Here is a 17681-nt window from a genome sequence, read left to right as displayed (position 1 = left end):
TTCTCTTCTCTTTTATCTTTCAAATTATGAAAGCATGATAACACATTTACAGAAGACTTGGAAAATAGGAAAAGGTTACATATAGTTCTACTATATATTACAATTATTTTTAAGGAGATAAATTAAGATTTTTAGTTGGAGTTTCAAGACCAAACTCTCAAAAATTAATAGAATGAATATATAGAAAAGTAGAAGGATATAGTATACCTGAAAAGCACCACAAACCAATTCAACATAATTAATATTTGTACAATTTTCACACAATAAGATACAAATTCTATTCAAGTTCCCATAGACTATAAACTAGGAGACACTGGAACATATCCAGGGACACAAAACAAGGTACAAAAATTTCATGATCTAAATGTATTGAAATCAATACAGAGTCAGTTCTATCACCATGGAATTATGTTAGAAATCATGATCAAAAGATATTTGAAAATAACCCATATATTTTCAAGCCAGCACTTGTTTTTGACTTAGATATTATCTTGATCTTTTTGACAGATACACATCATTCTCTTATTGATAGTGTATAATTTTACTTAGTCTTTTCCTTATTGTTGGAACCCACAACCTGTGGCCTTGACTCAGGGTGGTCAGCTATGCTGGCACACCACTCTCCTTGAAAATCTGACTCAGAGACCATCACTGTGAGAATCTGTCTGCTCTGGCTGGGGTAGTTTGTCTCCAGGACAACAACTGGTCATGTCCTGAGTTCAGCTGTTCTCTAATTGTTTCATATATGTTTATTCTATTTCATTAAAATATTGCTAGCTTAAAAAAATATTGCTAGCTTCTCAAGATCATGGGGCCAATTTTTCAGCCTCAAGGTCAATCAATAGCTAGCATTCATGAGCAGAAAAAATGTAAGTCATTATTCGACCCTAAGTGAACATTTTCTGAATGCCTAATATGTGTCAAACACTTGCTAAGCATGGCTACATCCTTTTTCTCATGTATTTACCACAACAATCCCATAAAGGAGGTATTACTATTCCTAAATTACAAAAAAAAAAAAAAAAAAAGAAGAAGAAGAAGAAGAATCAAAGATTGATTTGACTTAGTCACTCAGTCATTTCCAACTCTTTGTGATCCCTTGGACTGCAGCCCACCAGGCTCCTATGTCCATGGGGATTCTTCAGGCAAGAATACTGGAGTGGGTTGCCATTTCCTTCTCCAAGGATCTTCCCAACCCAGGGATCAAACCCAAGTCTCCCTCATTGCAGGTGGAGTCTTTACTGACTGGGCCACCAAGGAAACACCCTCCCCCCCAAAAAAGGAGAATAAGACTCAACGATTGATTTGGCCATCAGAAAAAAAGCCACAGCCGTTTTATAAATATCCATTTCTTTTTTATATTTCTTTTTTATAAACGTTTTATTTTGTATGGGGTATAGCCTATTAACAATGTTTTCAGAGTTTCAGGTGGACAACAAAGGGACTCAGCCATCCATATATTAAGACATGTATCCATTCTCCCCCATATTCCCCTCCCATCCAGGCTGCCACATAATGTTGAGCAGAGTTCCACGTGTTCTATGGTAGGTCTTTGTTGTTTTTCCATTTTAAATATAAGAGTATGTACATGTCTAACCCAAACTCTCTAACTATCCTTCCCCCTCAACTTTCCCCCAGGATAATCATTAGTTCGTTCTCTAAATCTATGAGTCTGTTTCTGTTTTGTAAGTATGTTCATTTGTATCATTTCTTTTTAGATTTCACATATAAGGGATGTCATATGATATATAAATATCAATTTCTTAAAGTCTAATTTCTTAAGATTTACAACTTTTGAGAGGAATCTTTAACTCTTAAGTCAGAAAGGAAGAACCACTGTCATGAAAGTAACCCTCCCTGATGTTAAATTAAATCATCCATTGTTTTCTGTGATCCCACACATACACATGGAGATTTCTTCAAGGTTTTAAATGATGCTTGACCCTTGCTTTCCAGAGGGTTGCTGATACAGAGCAAATGGGAAGTCAAGATAATGAGATAACCTACTCTAACCACCAAGACTCATTTGCAGGCCCAGATACTCCTGCTGGAATAATATTTCTTGGAAAATGAAACAAAATAAAGATGGTGAATTCTAAGATCTGAGCCCACATCAGAAACACGGGCACAAAATATCAAAGCTTGAAAGGGATCCTCAAGATTACCATGTATAAGCCCACCGTATTTAACAAGTGAAGATAGTAGAAATGTCCACTGATAAATCAAAGGTCTCAGAGAAGTTGAAAACGGCACAATGGAAAACAGATCATCATCATTTCATTAATCTGAACAACAGGTGAAGCAGCAAGGGGGTTTCCATAGCACCACGTCAACAGAGAACAAAGACTTTTATTTTAAGAGCCCAGCCCTGCACCTGTGCTATCCAGCTGGGCTTGGTAAAAGAAGAAATGAAAACAAGCTCTTTTCACTATAGAGCTGGAGTGAGGGTCCAACTCACAAGTTGCTTAAGCCACGACAGAGGAACAAAATGTTGCTGATGCGTACCCCACGAGTGGGACATTTCCTCCTAAGATTCCCAATTTCAGTCACTACAAAGTTTGTCCTCTTAGTACCAAGGAAAAAGTAAGAAAAAGTTAGAGAAGTGAAGTGTTAGTTGCTCAGTCGTTTCTGACTTTGCGATCCCATGGACTGTAGCCCACCAGGCTCCTCTGTCCACAGGGTTCTCCAGGAAAGAATACTGAAGTGGGTTGCCAGGTGACCTTCCTGTTCCAAGAATCAAACCTAGGTCTCCCGCACTGCAGGCAGTTTCTTTACCATCTAAGTCACAGGGAAGCCAAGGAAAAGTCAGAGAAAGGGATTGTTTAATACCCTGGCTCATGCAGAGTTCCCCTCTCCCACCTCTGTGTGTGAACTGAGCAGAAGGAATGGGAAACAACAGAAGGTCTGGTCCAGCTCAGCCATCGGTCAGAGGCAGAGAAATTAAGAATCCACTCATGTCCAGAAAAAGGAAATCATTCGATCTTGGGATAAACTGTCAAGAAAACCAAAAAAAAAAAAAAAAACCTTTAATCATAGTTTCCTCAGTATAATAATAAAAGTACAATGAAAAGATGATGGACTTCAGAGCAGGCAGACCTGACTTTGAATCCAACTCTGCTATAACTTGGGTGACCGGCCTTGAGCAAGTGAGTGACACTTTCAAAAGCTCAGTTTCCTCGTCTGTAATTTTAAGATATTAACAGACCACCTCTTTAAGGTTACTGTAAACACAGTGACACCACAAAAGAACCCAGGGCCTAGGTTAAAAGAAAGCACCTTTGTTCTTTTTATCAACCTACACACAAGCATTGCTTTACTATTTGCAAGTTTAAACAAAATACTTCACTGGAGTTTCTTCACTTTGGAACAGAAGCAATCAATCCCATCCTCAGAGCTCTACTAATGATACAGCAGGGTACACTCTACCATTCTCCTCCTCCTCCCAAGAATGCTTCACTCAAACTCAAAGGATTCTGTGAATCTCAGTTTAAATCCTGTCATTAGACCTCCTGGTTCTATCAAAACCTATCAAGACTTAGTATCTGTTGTGTGAAGTTATCAAAATCCACAAACCCCATTTCTTTCACAGAAGTCTAAATAAAAACATCCAATGCAGGGCTAAGGAAATTGCCAAAATGTGTTAAGAAACCTCAGAAAATTCCCTTTTTGCTGCCTTACCTAAAGGATGTGTTATTCTAGTTAAAACAAGTTAAATAGATTTTAAAAGATCATGACTGAAATTAAATAAAACCAGGAAGGAAAGAAAGGAAATCAGTAGATCTGGTTTCCTTCCTCTAGTAATTTTATTTCTTTGATAAAGCAAATGTCACTTCAGAATTTCACAAAAGATTACTATAGTACTATAAAGGGGCAAAATGTTGGCCAATTAAGAAACTATTTCATGAAATAGAAAATAAAATTGATTTTATGTATTCATACTTCTGAGTGTACACGAGTTTTATAATGGGCTTCACCATTGTAAGGGGTTCCTGTGATTTCTGAACTAGGGCATTTTTCTTTTCTTTTTTTTTTTTTTGAGTCACCTTATTTATTTTGAAAATAAAAACAAAAATAAACAAAGCTCAAAATCAAGCAACCCAATCAAAAATGAGTAGAAGTTTAAATAGACATTTTTGCAAAGAAGACAATAAGATGCTCATCATTGCTATTATTATTCGAGAAATGGAAATCAAAACTGCAATGAGGAATCACCTCACACTGGTCAGAATGGCCATCGTCCAAAAGTCTGTAAACAATAAATGCTGGAGAAGGTGTGGAAGAAAAGGAAATCCTCCTACACTATTATGGGAATGTAAATTGGTCCTGATCTCATCTTTACAAGGCCTGTCCTCTGTCATCAACACTGATGGCTCCAGAGAGACTGTTCTTTCCATATATAATGACAGTCACATCCTTGTGGAGCTAAGGTGTTTATTTCAGCTTAAAAAATCAAATTCCAAATCATTAGCAGGCAGATTCTTTACCATCTGAGTCACCAGAGAAGCCCAATCAAATGTACAATTTGTTCTATGTAAAAATGCATGTGCCTACAAGCAAGGCTGGAAAAGAAAACATGGACAAAACATTAAGCTGTTCTATTAAAGTGAAAATTTATGAACTTTCTTCCTTCAAAGTTTTTGTTATCAGAGTATCATTTTCCAATAAGTAATATTTAGGACAGGGAAAACATTGCCAAGATTGCACAGTGGAAGTCAGAAATAAACCATTGTTTTATTTTCCAATTTGGATAGATCAAAGGGTTTTCCAGGTGGCTCAGTGGTAAAGAATCCACCTGCCAGTGTCAGAGACACAGAAGATATGGGTTTGTTCACTGGGTCTGGAAGATCCTCTGAAGAAGGAAATGGTAACCCACTTCAGTATTCTGGCCTGGAGAATTCCAAGGACAGAAAAGCCTGGCAGACTATAGTCCATCAGGTCGCAAAGAGTCGGACACGACTTACTGACTGAGAGCGCATGTGCGTGCACACACACACACACACACACACACACACACACACACAATCCCTCTTGAGCACAGCTCTGTGTGAGGCCCTGGGCAGATCATTCTCCAGCCATAGAGACTCTGCCTAGAGTAAATAAAGCACCATTATTTAACCAGACAAACATAGGAGCTTATTGCTTCCTAACAGTTTGAACTAAGTGATTTGAAAGGTTAAATTCTACCAGTTACAGCAAATACTTTTCAGAATCCAAAATTATCTTTTATTATCAAGTGGTACATGAACAATAAAAAATAAGTTCAGCCATTCTGGATTGAAAACTGAAAATACTTTACATTTAGACAATTGTCTAAAATAAATTGCCATTGCATGTCTGGGGACAGATACATGCTTTAGTTAATTAATTCACTTCTCTCTAACTTCTCACATCCATTTGCCTAGTTCCACTCTGGAAAGTACTTAAAAATGCAAAAATAGGTTAATGAAAAACACTGAAAGGCATCGAATATTTTACTGAAAATGTTTCTATTTAATTGTTGGAAAAGTAATCCATGAACTTGGTAAAACGTTCATACAGTACAGAATAAAAATTATGGGAAGTAAATCTCTCTTTACCCCTCCATGTCCCCCAGATTAAGAAATTTTTAACAAAGTGTTTTAGCTCTAAAGTACATTTTTAAATCAAAGTGGACTGAAACCAAAACCTGAAGTGTTATAAAAGTCATAACAAGAAGCAAGACTTAGAGTTACACACAGCATAAGCTCTCCATACAGAGCAAAGTAATACTTTCACTTCCAAAACCAAAACTTTTGAAATACTTTTAGAATTGTCCTTAATATAAAAATTCAAGTTATCAAAGTGTTAATTATTTAATTACAGAAAAGTATTCCAAAAATAAGTCCTAGAATTCAGTCTCTTATTTGGATAAATATTTGGAGTCATTTATTCATTGCTGTCCAGATAGCTGGACATCATCACTGATGCAATGAACATGAATTTGGGCAAACTCCGGGAGACGGTAAGGGACAGGGAGGCCTGGCGTGCTGTAGTTCATGAGGTCACAAACAGTTGGACACAACTGGGTGACTAAACAATAATAACAATTCATTGCTGTTATTTATATCTGATATACATGAATGAGATGATCCACTGAGGTTCCTATAGAAAGGGGCATGCAGCAAATATATTTTATCACATTAAATGAATTTATAATTAATGAGGGGAGGAATAAATTAGGAATTTGGGATTAACAAATACACATTACTATATATAAAACAAGCAAGGACCAACTGTATAACACAGGGAACTATATTCAATATTTTGTAATACCCTCTAATGAAAAATATCTGAAAAAGAATATATATATATGTATATGTGTATAACTGAACTAGTGTGCTGTTCACCTGAAACACTGTAAATAAACTATACTTCAAATTTTAAAAAGAAAAAAATATAGAAACAAAGAAAAAATAATTAACAAGTACTGGCCATAATTGAAAACAAAAGTCAATGAGATTACTTAGAGAAAGGAGGAGTCCTCTTTTCTCCTCAAAACTTTTAAACTTAAATGTAAAGCTACTTATGGCCACATCTCACATAATAACCATTAATTTTAGGAAGATGAATTCATTGTGGTGAATTTTACTGTATGTGAATTATATCTCAATAAAAAATAAGAATGCATTAAGTAAAATCCAAGAAATTGTACTTGAGGGAAATAAGCTGATTTAAGCCATCAGCCCAAAGGACCCAGCTCTCAACTCTGCAAAGTACCTCCAGAATTTCCCATATCGAGGGGTATTTGGGGGAGAATGGATACATGTATACGTATGGCTGAGTCCCTTCACTGTTTACGTGAAACTATCACAACATTGTTAATTGACTATACCCCAATACAAAATAAAAAGTTAAAAAAAAAACCTCCAGATCCATATTTACAAATGTTAGCAGCCTTGGTTCATGCTTATTCAGAGACTTAACTTTTCATGCTTTAAATAGTCTACTTTGATGAAACTATGCTTATTTTCTCCAATTAAAATTGCATCTACCTGTAAGGGAAAAGAATTTGAAAAATAATATATATACATATACACACACACACACACACACATACACACTTGCTGTACATCTGAAACTAACATATTGTAAATCAACTTAAAACTTATTTTAGGTGAAAAATTAGCTTTCAATTAAAATAAAACTAAAAAAAAAGAAATTGCATCTACTACCTCAACCCCTCCCAGTTGTATTTTGTTTACACAATTCTTTATTTCTACTTCACCAAAGCAATCTTTTCCTTAAAGAAGTTCTAACTCATTCCCAAATCAGAAAAGCATAAAGTTGTAAAGCATTCTATACTCATTGAGGGAAAGAAAACCACACAAATGAAAGCACACTCTCTCAGCTGAGGAGTAAGTTGGAAAAGTAAGTAAATTGGAAAAAACCAACCACCTGGAATGATATGAAATTATGCTTCCACCTCCCTAGGCTTCCTCTGGATTCTCCAAACCCATCCACCCACTCCCCCCCACCACACCCCCTCCACACACACAGCCTGGGTGAGACCCAGGGCCCAGCTCTTACCCCAGAGTTTCTGTAGGGGCAGCAGATTGGCAGCACTCACTGTGGGAGCCCTAGTGGCAGCCCAGGGTGGCTCCTGCATGGGGCTGCAGGTGCCTTCTGATCAGAGACCTGTTACATTTTACAGTGCCCACTATTCAGAGTTTGGCTCTTTCTCCCCCAGGCAAGCTTCCCCACTCCCTAGAGCAATCTCCTGTGACCCCTGGGGACTAGTATGTAGCTGTCCAGGGAAGATGGTCTGCCTGAAGAGGTCACGGAGGAGTTTTGGCGAGACAGAAATTCCAGCCCAGCCCAGCCCAGCCTGTACTTCCAGCCATGGGAAAGCTCTGTGTATCCAGGGGAACAGTGGAGGTAAGGGTCAGATGAACAGAGGTAACTTTCTTGTCTTGACTGCAAAACAAAACAAAACAAAATCCCCTGCCACTCACTAATGCAGCTCAAACTACTTCTGACCCTTGGCTGGTTAGTTAGCCCAAGCTGGTCTACTAGCATCAGTCACTTTGGGTGAGATGGTTTGAAGAACCAGCAGAAACTGCACAATATGGAGATTTGCACACAGCAATTTGAGATAAGGATTCAAGGAAAGGCTGAGGTAGATTCAAACAGCATTTACTATTACGTGACATCTAGGACTGAGAACTCTAACCAGTGACCACTGGCACATCAAGGAAAGTCTCTTTAGGCCAGGCATTATCAGTACAGTGGGGCTCAAGCTTCAGTGGACACACGTGTCAAACACCCCAAAGGAAAAATCAAAGACCCTCCAGCTCCAGTGGTGCATGCCTTGTCTTTCTCATGAATCCTGGCAATAACTTGTCTAAAATAGAAGGGAGGGGCAGCTCTGAGATGGAGAACGCCAGAGACAAACCTGTTGGGGCCAGGGATAGTCAACAGGGCAAGCTCTCCCCTAGGGTCCCACTCAGCAAGCGCCACAGGAAATCCCAGTCGGCCAGCCAGCAGGCAGAGCAAGCCTGGTGTGCTGGGCTGGAGCGCCCCCTGCTGGCTGTCGTGAAGAGACAACACCCAGCTCTTGGCAACCCCATGGACTGTAGCCTTCTCTGTCCAGGGGATTTTCCAGGCAAGAAGACTGGAGTGGGTTGCCATTTCCTCTTCCAGGGGATCTACCCCACCCAGGGGTCGAACCCGCGTCTCCTGCATTGGCAGGAGGATTCTCTACCACTGAGCCACCTAGGAAGCCCCAGGGCTTGGAGTACCACTCCCTGAAGCCTGGAGATGAATGAAAGAGACTCCATATTAAAACTCCATTGTCTGACTGTGTCGCATCCATCCTTATATATGTATTACCTTTGTAAAAATATTTGACATCTCTCCTGCACACACTCACCATTTTTTAGTTTAGAAATATTGTTTGGATTCTTTGGAAAATACAGAGAAACACTGGAATTCCCTGGCGGTTCAGTGATTAGGACCACTGCCAAGGGCTTAGTGTTCAATCTCTGGTTGGGGATTAATCCTGCAAGCCACACAGCACGGCCAAAAAAAAAAACAAACTAGAAAAACACATGAAAATAAGTCACATATGATCCCATCAGCAAAATAGCTATTACTTTCAACACTATTTAATATGCATAATTTTCAACTGGTTGAGATCATGCTCCACCTACTCCCAGATGCATTTCTGCCCCTGGCGCCATTGGTTAGTCGGCTGATGGGAGGCTCTGGCAAAAGGTTAGAGTGGGAAGAAGGCTTAAACCAAAGCGTTAGTTCCCCTCTCTGCCTTGGGGAGGAATTTTCCAGCAGTGGCTACATCTCCCTTGTGGTCCTAGCTTCCACCAAGTGCCCAGTTTCTGGGTTCTGATGACGTCACCTTTTCCTGCTCTGGGAGTGCAGTGGCTTGTGGCTGTCACTCATCTCTGTGTCGCTTCAACACAAGGATTGCGTCTCTGCCCTTCCATTTTCTGTGAATCATTTCCCATAATAAATTCCCTTTGTTTGAAATGCCTAGAGTGGCAGGAAAATGCCCTTTACTTTCCTGACTAGGACTGACATATGTCACTCCCACCTACACTTTTTGGTTAACTTATTACTCAATATTATTCTATAAAGGTTTTTCAGTATCTTTTGTTCTTTAAAAATCTTTCTTAATGGCTGCATAATGTCTCATGACGTCACACCTTAATGGATTTGTATTGTTCAAATTTGTAATGTTTGCTAGATTGTAACAATGGTATGAACATCATTGTAAATAAATTTTTATCTACATTTCTTTTTTTTCTCTAAACATTCAGAACTGGGGGGTTTTTTGGGGGGGGCATTGGTTTTTGGTTTTTTTGGTTGCATCAGGTGACCTCTTAGTTGTGGAATGCAGGATCTTTGTTACATCACATGGGAAGCTTTCGTTGTGGTACGAGGATTCTTTAGTTATGGCAAGTGAGCTCAGTAGTCGTGGCATGCAAGTCTAGTTGCCCCTCAGCATGTGGGGTCTAGTTCAAACTAGAGTCCCCTGCATTCCAAGGTGGACTCTTAACCACCGGACCACCAGAGAGGTGCCCCCTATCTACATTTCTAAGTACTTAATCAGACTAGATTCCTGGATGTAACTGAAAAGATTGGTTCAATTGAAGATTCTTGGTAAGTATTGCCTCCAAATCCCCAGAAAGATTAGACCAACTTATAATCCTACCAGAGGTCTAAATAGAGCTTGTCTCACCTTGCCCTCTACAACACTGATTACATTATTTGCTAATTTTATAGACCAAAAAAAAAGGCATCTGCTAGCTATTGTTTCAATTTAGATGTGTTTTGTTTTCTTTATTAGTAAAGTAGAACTTTTTCCAGTGTTCATTAACCACGTGCATTTTCTTTTATAAATTATCTACTTTACCATTTTACTGTACAGTCTGTAATGATTTTCTTATTGACTGACGTATCAGTCAAGGTTCTTAGATGCAAACAACAGAAATTGGTTCTGGCTAAACTAGGCAGAAATGGGATTTAATTAAAGGATACAATACATCTCCAAAATGGATTGCGAGGCTGGAAAATTAGGTTTAGAAAATAGTACTTCCCTGGTGGTCCAGTGGTTAAGACTTCACCTTTCAACACTGGGTGTGCAGGTTTGATCTCTGGTCAGGGAGCGAAGCTACCACATTTCTCATGGCCAAAATACCAAAACATGTAACAGAAGAAATATTGTAACAAAATTTAACAAAGACTTTAAAAAATGTCCATATTGAAAATAGGGCCAAGAATACCTGCTAACAGTGGAACTATGGCCAAGACCTAATCCTAAACTGATCAAAATAAGGTGCTGTATTGTGGTTGTTATGCTTAATGTTGTTCCTGGCCTTGCTGTCACCCACCACTGAATGCTGAATGCTACCACCAGCATGAACATGGTATGTATTTCTCCGCCTCTGTGAATCTAGTCTGGCCTTTTCATTTGCTTTGAGTAATATGAGTAAAAGAGATATTGTACAATATCTGAGAAAGCCTTCTAGCTTTCACAGAAATGCACCTTCTTCGAATCCAGCCGCCATGCTGTTAGGAAGCCCAAGATGGCCCACAGAGAGGGAGAGGCCCAGGCAAGCCCCAGACATGCCAACCTCTGCCACGTTTGCCCGGCTGAGGTCACACACTGTCATGCGTGATGGTGATGAGCCATCCCCAGCAAGCTCTGCTCGACTTGCAGGACTGTGAGCCAATGAATGGTGGTAGAGGTCTTAAACTGCTCCATTATGAGGTGGTTTACTACACAGCAATAGATAACTTGAGATGTTCTCCTAAGGTTCACATCCTGGGCAGGAACAGCCCATTGATCAAGCCTAGGTTCATGCTCTGGGAGCCAGGGAGCAGCAAAAAAAGGATGCTTCAAGTGTAGTAGAAAGACAAGCCTCACAGCAAGTTCCCACAGTGAGGAATTCCCCAGACAGAAATAGGGGGCTCAGATGCTGGAGAAGGAAAAAAAAAATCTGTTAAACTCAATACCTGCCTTTTATCTGCCTCTGCGTATCTGCCTTTTGTATATTGATCTCACTGGACAGACACTGATCATTGTGTCTCCTCCCCCAAAATTCACTTTATATCTCATTGTGTGTGTGAGATTCCTAAACAATGAATTATTCTAATGGAAACACGTTGAAGGTTAACTGGATTTAGGAAGTGCCAAAGTTCCTGCCCCCAGAGTAACTAGTGACACTCAGAAAAAGTACCCACATGAGAGTGTTTCCTGGCAGTGGAAGCAAGCATCTTTCACAACCCAGACTTGCTATGTCCTGAAACCGAAAAGAAAACATTCCACTAACTTAAAAAAAAAAAAAGGCTTCAAATAAACTGGGAAGCCTTTCTGAATCTTTTTTTTTTTGGCAACACTGTATGGAAGTGTTGCCAACACCCTCCCCTCTTTATTTCTGAACCTTTTCTATAGACTTATAACTGATTTCTCTGGCCCACACTCTGCCTGATTCATCCCACCCTCTTTCCTGCAGCTAGCAGTGATGGATCATACCTTTCTACTGCCTAAAACCCCCACTGTCAGGGTTCAGACCAAAGTCCTTTGCGCTGATGAACATGGTCCTTCAGTAAGTGGTTCCTGCCTTTCCTTTTCTCAACTCCTCCTCAGAGTCACCATAACTTGTCACCCATTCACAGCTCCTCAGGGTTACCTGTACCCACCAGTTCCTCACTAACCCTGGCTTTTGCACGCAGTTTCCCCTCCCTGAAATGCTTCTTTCCACACCTCCTCCCCACCCACCACTGCCTGCTGGTGGTCTTTTACTCCTCCTTCAAGATTCAGCAGCTGCAGCAACCACCTTAGAAAGTCACTAAAATATAAACAGTAAAAAAGGAAACAAACAAACAAACAAAAAAACAGAAGAATTAGAACAGTATATTTTACAATTTATTTAAATCAAAAAAAGGAAGTACAAACACAAAAGGAGATAATGAAACAACATATATCCACACAGAGACTTGTACATCAATAGCAGCATTAGTCATAAAAAGTGGAAAAAACCGAATGCCCATCAACTGATGAAAAAATAAAATGTGGCATATTCATATAACAGTATGAATAAAAAAGAATAAATATTAAGAAATTTTTCCCAAAGAGAAACCCCTTGCCTGTTAGCAGTCACTCCCTGTTTCTCCCCCAATGCCTCCCATCCCCAACCCCAAGTCCTAGGCAACCATGAATTCACTTTTTGTCTCTATAAATTCGCCTCATCTGGAATTTCACATAAATGCAGTCCTACAATATATGATAACTTGTGTCTTTTATCTAGCATTATGTTTTCAATTTTCATTCATTCTTGTACAATGCATCAATATTGATTCTTTTTTATTAAAAAAGAATAAATTTTTTTGAATTAAAAAAAATTTTTTTAAGTTACAGCTAAATGACCACCTACACTACAAGTCTTTCCCTGACTTTCCCAGGCAGAAAACACTCATATACTCACACATCTCAATAATCCTACATGGTACTTCATAGGGGTATCTAAAATTATTGTAACAATTTTTTCTTTCAGCAAATTCCAGAACAAAAGTTGGCAAGTCATTAAAAAAATTTTTTTATTACGGAAAATATCACACAAAAGCAGACAGCAGGGAACTCCCATTTACCTATGATTCAGTTCATGGTTTCCCCATCCAATGCCCCCCCCAAATTATTTTCAGCAAGCTATTTTTGCACATCCCAATCATTCTTCATTTTTTGAGACCCAAGGAACTTATATTTTCCAGAAGTCCACAGCAGTCTAATAAAAATATAAGATTGATTAGCATTTTGTGTGCCAATAACTGCTTTGAGCCCTTGGCATGAATTAGCTCATTTAATCCTCAAAATTACCTGAAAAGGTAACATTTTTGCAGCCATTTTACACTGAGGAAATCAAGGCTTATGGGTGAAATAAACTTGTCCAAAAGTTAGCAACGAGAAGAATGGAATTCCAAACCAAAGTTACTAATCATACTTACCTCTCTCAGAAAAAACAGTGAACCTCAAGTAAAATAGTGCTTGCTTGGTGGCTCAGAAAAGAATCTGCCTGCAATGCAGGAGACCCAGGTTCAATCCCTGGGTTGAGAAGATCCCTGGAGAAGGGAATGACAACCCACTCCAGTATTCTTGCCTATAGAATCCCATGGACAGAGAAGCCTGGCAGGTTACAGTCCATGGGATCATCAAGAGTCAGACATGACTGAGTAACTAACACTTTCAGCCAAAATAATCATTTAACTTAGAAGCTGAAAGAATGGTTCTCTTTCCTGGAGTTAAGGCCACTTATAAGGTCAGAGAGACCATCTGCTTGAGACATAGAAGGTCTCAGTTCAAATTAGGGCAACAAAGGGAACCCCCTTGGAAGCTGTCCATTTGACTCCATGCTCTGTGGGTATTAAGAAACATCTAGGGCCACAGTAGAACCCAGGCTGGCTCCAGGAAATCAAAGGGGCCTTTAAAAAGCAGAACAGGGACTTCTCTGGTGGTCCAATAGTTAAGAATCCACCTTCCAATGCCAGGGACGTGGGTTCCATCCCTGGTCCAGGAACTAAGATCCCACATGCTGCAGGGCAACTAAGCCTGTACACGGCAACTAAGATCCAACACAGCCATAAATAAATATTATTTTAAAAGCCAGAACAAGGCCAACACCAAAGTTCCCCTTCATTTCTAGAACTGTGTTCCCCAATCCTGTCGTCACTGATGAATGAGTACTTGGAAGGTGCCTAGTCCAAAACAAGATGTACTGAAATACAATACACACTGTATTATAAATACTACGGCTTCCCAGTTGGTGCTAGCGGTCAAGAACCCACCTGCCAACGCAGGAGATGCAGGTTCAGTCCCTGGGTTGGAAAGAGCCCCTGGAGGAGGGCATGGCAACCCATTCCAGTATCCTTGCCTGGAGAATCCCAAGGACAGAGGAGCCTGGTGGGTTACAGTCCATGGGGTTGCAAAGAGTCAGACATGAATAAAGCAACTTAGCACACATATGAAGACTTAGTACCCCAAAAATGTAAAATACTGATTGAATATAGTCAGAACAGTAATATTTTAGATCTGTTGGGTTAACTATTAAGATTAATTTGTCCTTTTTTTTTGTTTTTTAACCTTTTCAGTGCAGCTACTAGAATGTTTGAATTACCTATGTGGCTCACAGTTTCACTGGGCGGTGCCCTGCAGCCCTGGGTGCCAGCTCCCTGTGGGCTCTCACCTTGTGGCTGCCCCTCACAAGTTCACCAAGAAACCCAAGGCACACCACTGACACGGGAACAGAGGCCAAGTAGAGCCAAATTCAGATCAGAGTTCTGATCTGAACTGAAATCATCAGGGACTGGAGATTGGCCCAACACTCCACCAAGAACAGCTTCTAAAATAAAATGAGGATGAGTGCAACTCTACCTGCAACTCAGGTTGGAATACCCTTGAACCTGGGAACTCCCTCCAGTGTAGTTATGTAATCAGGGAGACATGTAGGGGGTCTCATGGCCGGTATGCTGAGGCGGACAGAGATGCAGGCAGCCAGGGCTTCGTTTCCCAGGAGAAGCTGCTGCTTCTTCCACCTTGCTGCTAAAGCAGAGATGTTCACAGTGAATGGAGTTCCAACACAATTTATTTTATTCATCAGTAGTCTGCCTAATGTGCATGCATGCTTAGTCGCTTCAGTTATGTCTGACTAGGTGCGACCCCAGGGACTGTAGCCTGCCAGTCTTTTCTATCTATGGGAGTTTCCAGACAAGAACACTGGAGTGGGTTGCCATGCTCTCCTCCAGGGTATCCTCCTGACCCAGGAATTGAACCTGTGTCTCTTAGGTCTCCGACACTGGCAGGTGGGTTCTCTACTACTAGCATCACCTGCATGGTGCACAGAACACTGGGGTGGACTTTCCCTTCCCCTTTGGATTGCACCCCATCCCAAGACCCATATTAGTCATCACACTTCCTTCCCTCTCGGAGCTTCATTACAGATGTTTATCTGCAGAGGTCCACTAGGGCACAATTGAATGCGAGGCTATATTGGGGTGTTTTGCTGTCCTGCGCTAAAAACCTGGTTACTAAAAAAGCAAAGGCACTGAACCTCTCTCAAAAACATCTTCTGATTACTGGGTTAGTGGAGAGTGGAGACTGATGCAGTTCTAAATCTGGCTGCATCAGCTGCTAGGTGAGACAGGAAGTGAGCAAACCACATGGCACCAATGAAGCCTTTGAAGGCCGGAGTCACAGCATAGGCTATCTGTGGCCTGACTCTGCCACCCTAGTGCCCAGCATACAGAAAGCGCTCAGTGCCTGTTAACCAAAGAGAAGGAAAGAGTAGATCATAGAACACTCAGGCCTCCAGTTCCCGGGGTCAGCAGATTCTGAGAAAGAGAAACGACAGCCAGGAGCTGGCCTGGCTCCATAGCCCAACTTTGGTGTCGCTACGAGCTGGCCTGGCACCCACGGCGAGACTACTGTGCTCTCCTGTGGATCATAGACAATCTCACAGACCACCACCAGACAGGAGCACTCTGTTATTTTTGTTCAGTTGCTAAGCTGTGTCCAATTCTTTGTGACCCCATGGAATTACAGCATGCCAGGCTTCCCTGTCCTTCACTATTTTCCAGAATTTGCTCATACTCAGGTCGAGTCAATAATACCATCCAACCATTTCATCCTCTGTTGCCCTCTTCTCCTCTTGCCCTCAATCTTTCCCAGCATCAGGGTCTTTTCCATGAGTAGACTCTTCACATCAGGTGGGCAAAGTATCGGAACTTCAGCTTCAGCATCAGTCTTTTCAATGAATATTCAGGGTTCATTTGCTTCAGGAGTGACTGGCTTGATCTCCTTGCAGTCCAAGGGACTCTCAAGACTCTTCTCCAGGACAATTTGAAAGCATCAATTCTTCTGTACTCAGCCTTCTTTATGGTCCAGTTCTCACATCTGTACATGACTACTAAAAAAACCAATGGCTCAAGAGGTAAAGAATCCACCTGCAATGCAGGAAATGCAGAAGACTCAGGTTTGATCTCTGAGTGGGGAAGATTTTCTGGAGAAGAGAATGGCAACCCACTCCAGTATTCTTGCCTGGAAAATCCCATGAACAGAGGAGCCTGGTGAGCTTGTCCATAGGGTCACAAACAGTTAGACACAACTAAGCATGCACATGCAACCCTAAACTTGACTATATGAATCTTTGTAGACAAAGTGATGTCTCTGCTTTTTAATACGCTGTCAAGGTTTGTCACAGCTTCTCTTCCAAGGAGCGTCTTTTAATTTCATGGCTGCTGTGTGACGGTGATACAAACACCAGATGACTCTATGATCATTTTGTCTCCATAAAACAGACAAAACATGAACATCATCCAAACCACAAATAGGACCAGACACCTCCCTTCCCCGGCTGTTGAGTGACTGCTGCTTCTTTACAATCCCAGCTTTACAGCCTTATTTTCTCAGTGAAAATTAGGATGCTGAGTCACAGAATTCTCCTGCTTCTTGATGACATCCAATCCAGAACAAAGCCCTCCTCAAAGCCCCAGACAGATGCCTAAGTCCTCTAAGTCCTAACACCCTTGGGCTGAGACACCCCATGGCATGTGACTTCCTTCATTCAATGAATCAGTAAAACCAATTTTGGGGCTTCCCTGGCAGCTCAGTGATAATCAGCTGGCCAATGCAGGAGACACAGGTTTGATCACTGGTCCAGGAAGATTCCACATGCTGCAAAGCAATTAAGCCTGTGCACCACAACTACTGAGCCTGTGCTTTAGAGCCCAGAAGCCGCAACTACTGAAGCCCTCTTGCCCCAGACCTGGTGCTCCACATCAAGAGAAGTCACCACAATGAGAAGCCTGAGGACCGCAACTGGAGAGCAGTTCCGGTTCATCACAACTTGAGAAAAGCCTGAACAGCAACCAAGACTCAGCACCGTCAAAAATTAAAAAAATAAATAAATCAATAAAATAAAATCAACTTTGTTCAGTTTTGTGTTCTGAAGTCTTTGACTACAGGGAACTAACAACCCTTAGCCATAAACATCCTTCCCAGGCTAGCAATGCCAATGCTTGCTTCTGTGCCTATATCCTGGAAAGCGGAGAAAGGAAACAACCATAGGAGGGGAGAAAATCAGTGGCAGCATTATGACTGACTCCTGCAGAGGGCCTTCCCACAGCCAACCCGAGATCGTGCAATGTTCTGTTCC

General features: G+C 40.9%; 1 long non-coding RNA gene across 1 annotated transcript; it reads left to right on the top strand.

Annotated features, from left to right (window-relative positions):
- The first annotated feature begins 9901 nt into the window (after nucleotides 1-9901).
- Nucleotides 9902-17417, top strand: LOC145546352 (uncharacterized). The gene is made up of 4 exons (XR_014082773.1): nucleotides 9902-10134; nucleotides 10746-10901; nucleotides 14620-14913; nucleotides 16825-17417. It is a non-coding gene; the product is annotated as an uncharacterized LOC145546352 (long non-coding RNA).
- The last annotated feature ends 264 nt before the right edge of the window (nucleotides 17418-17681 follow it).

The sequence above is a fragment of the Giraffa tippelskirchi genome, chromosome 4 (assembly GCF_054371585.1).
Source record: "Giraffa tippelskirchi isolate mGirTip1 chromosome 4, T2T-mGirTip1v1.2.pri, whole genome shotgun sequence".
In the NCBI taxonomy this organism is placed as follows: domain Eukaryota; kingdom Metazoa; phylum Chordata; class Mammalia; order Artiodactyla; family Giraffidae; genus Giraffa; species Giraffa tippelskirchi.
This window is presented reverse-complemented; position numbering and strand designations above follow the sequence as displayed.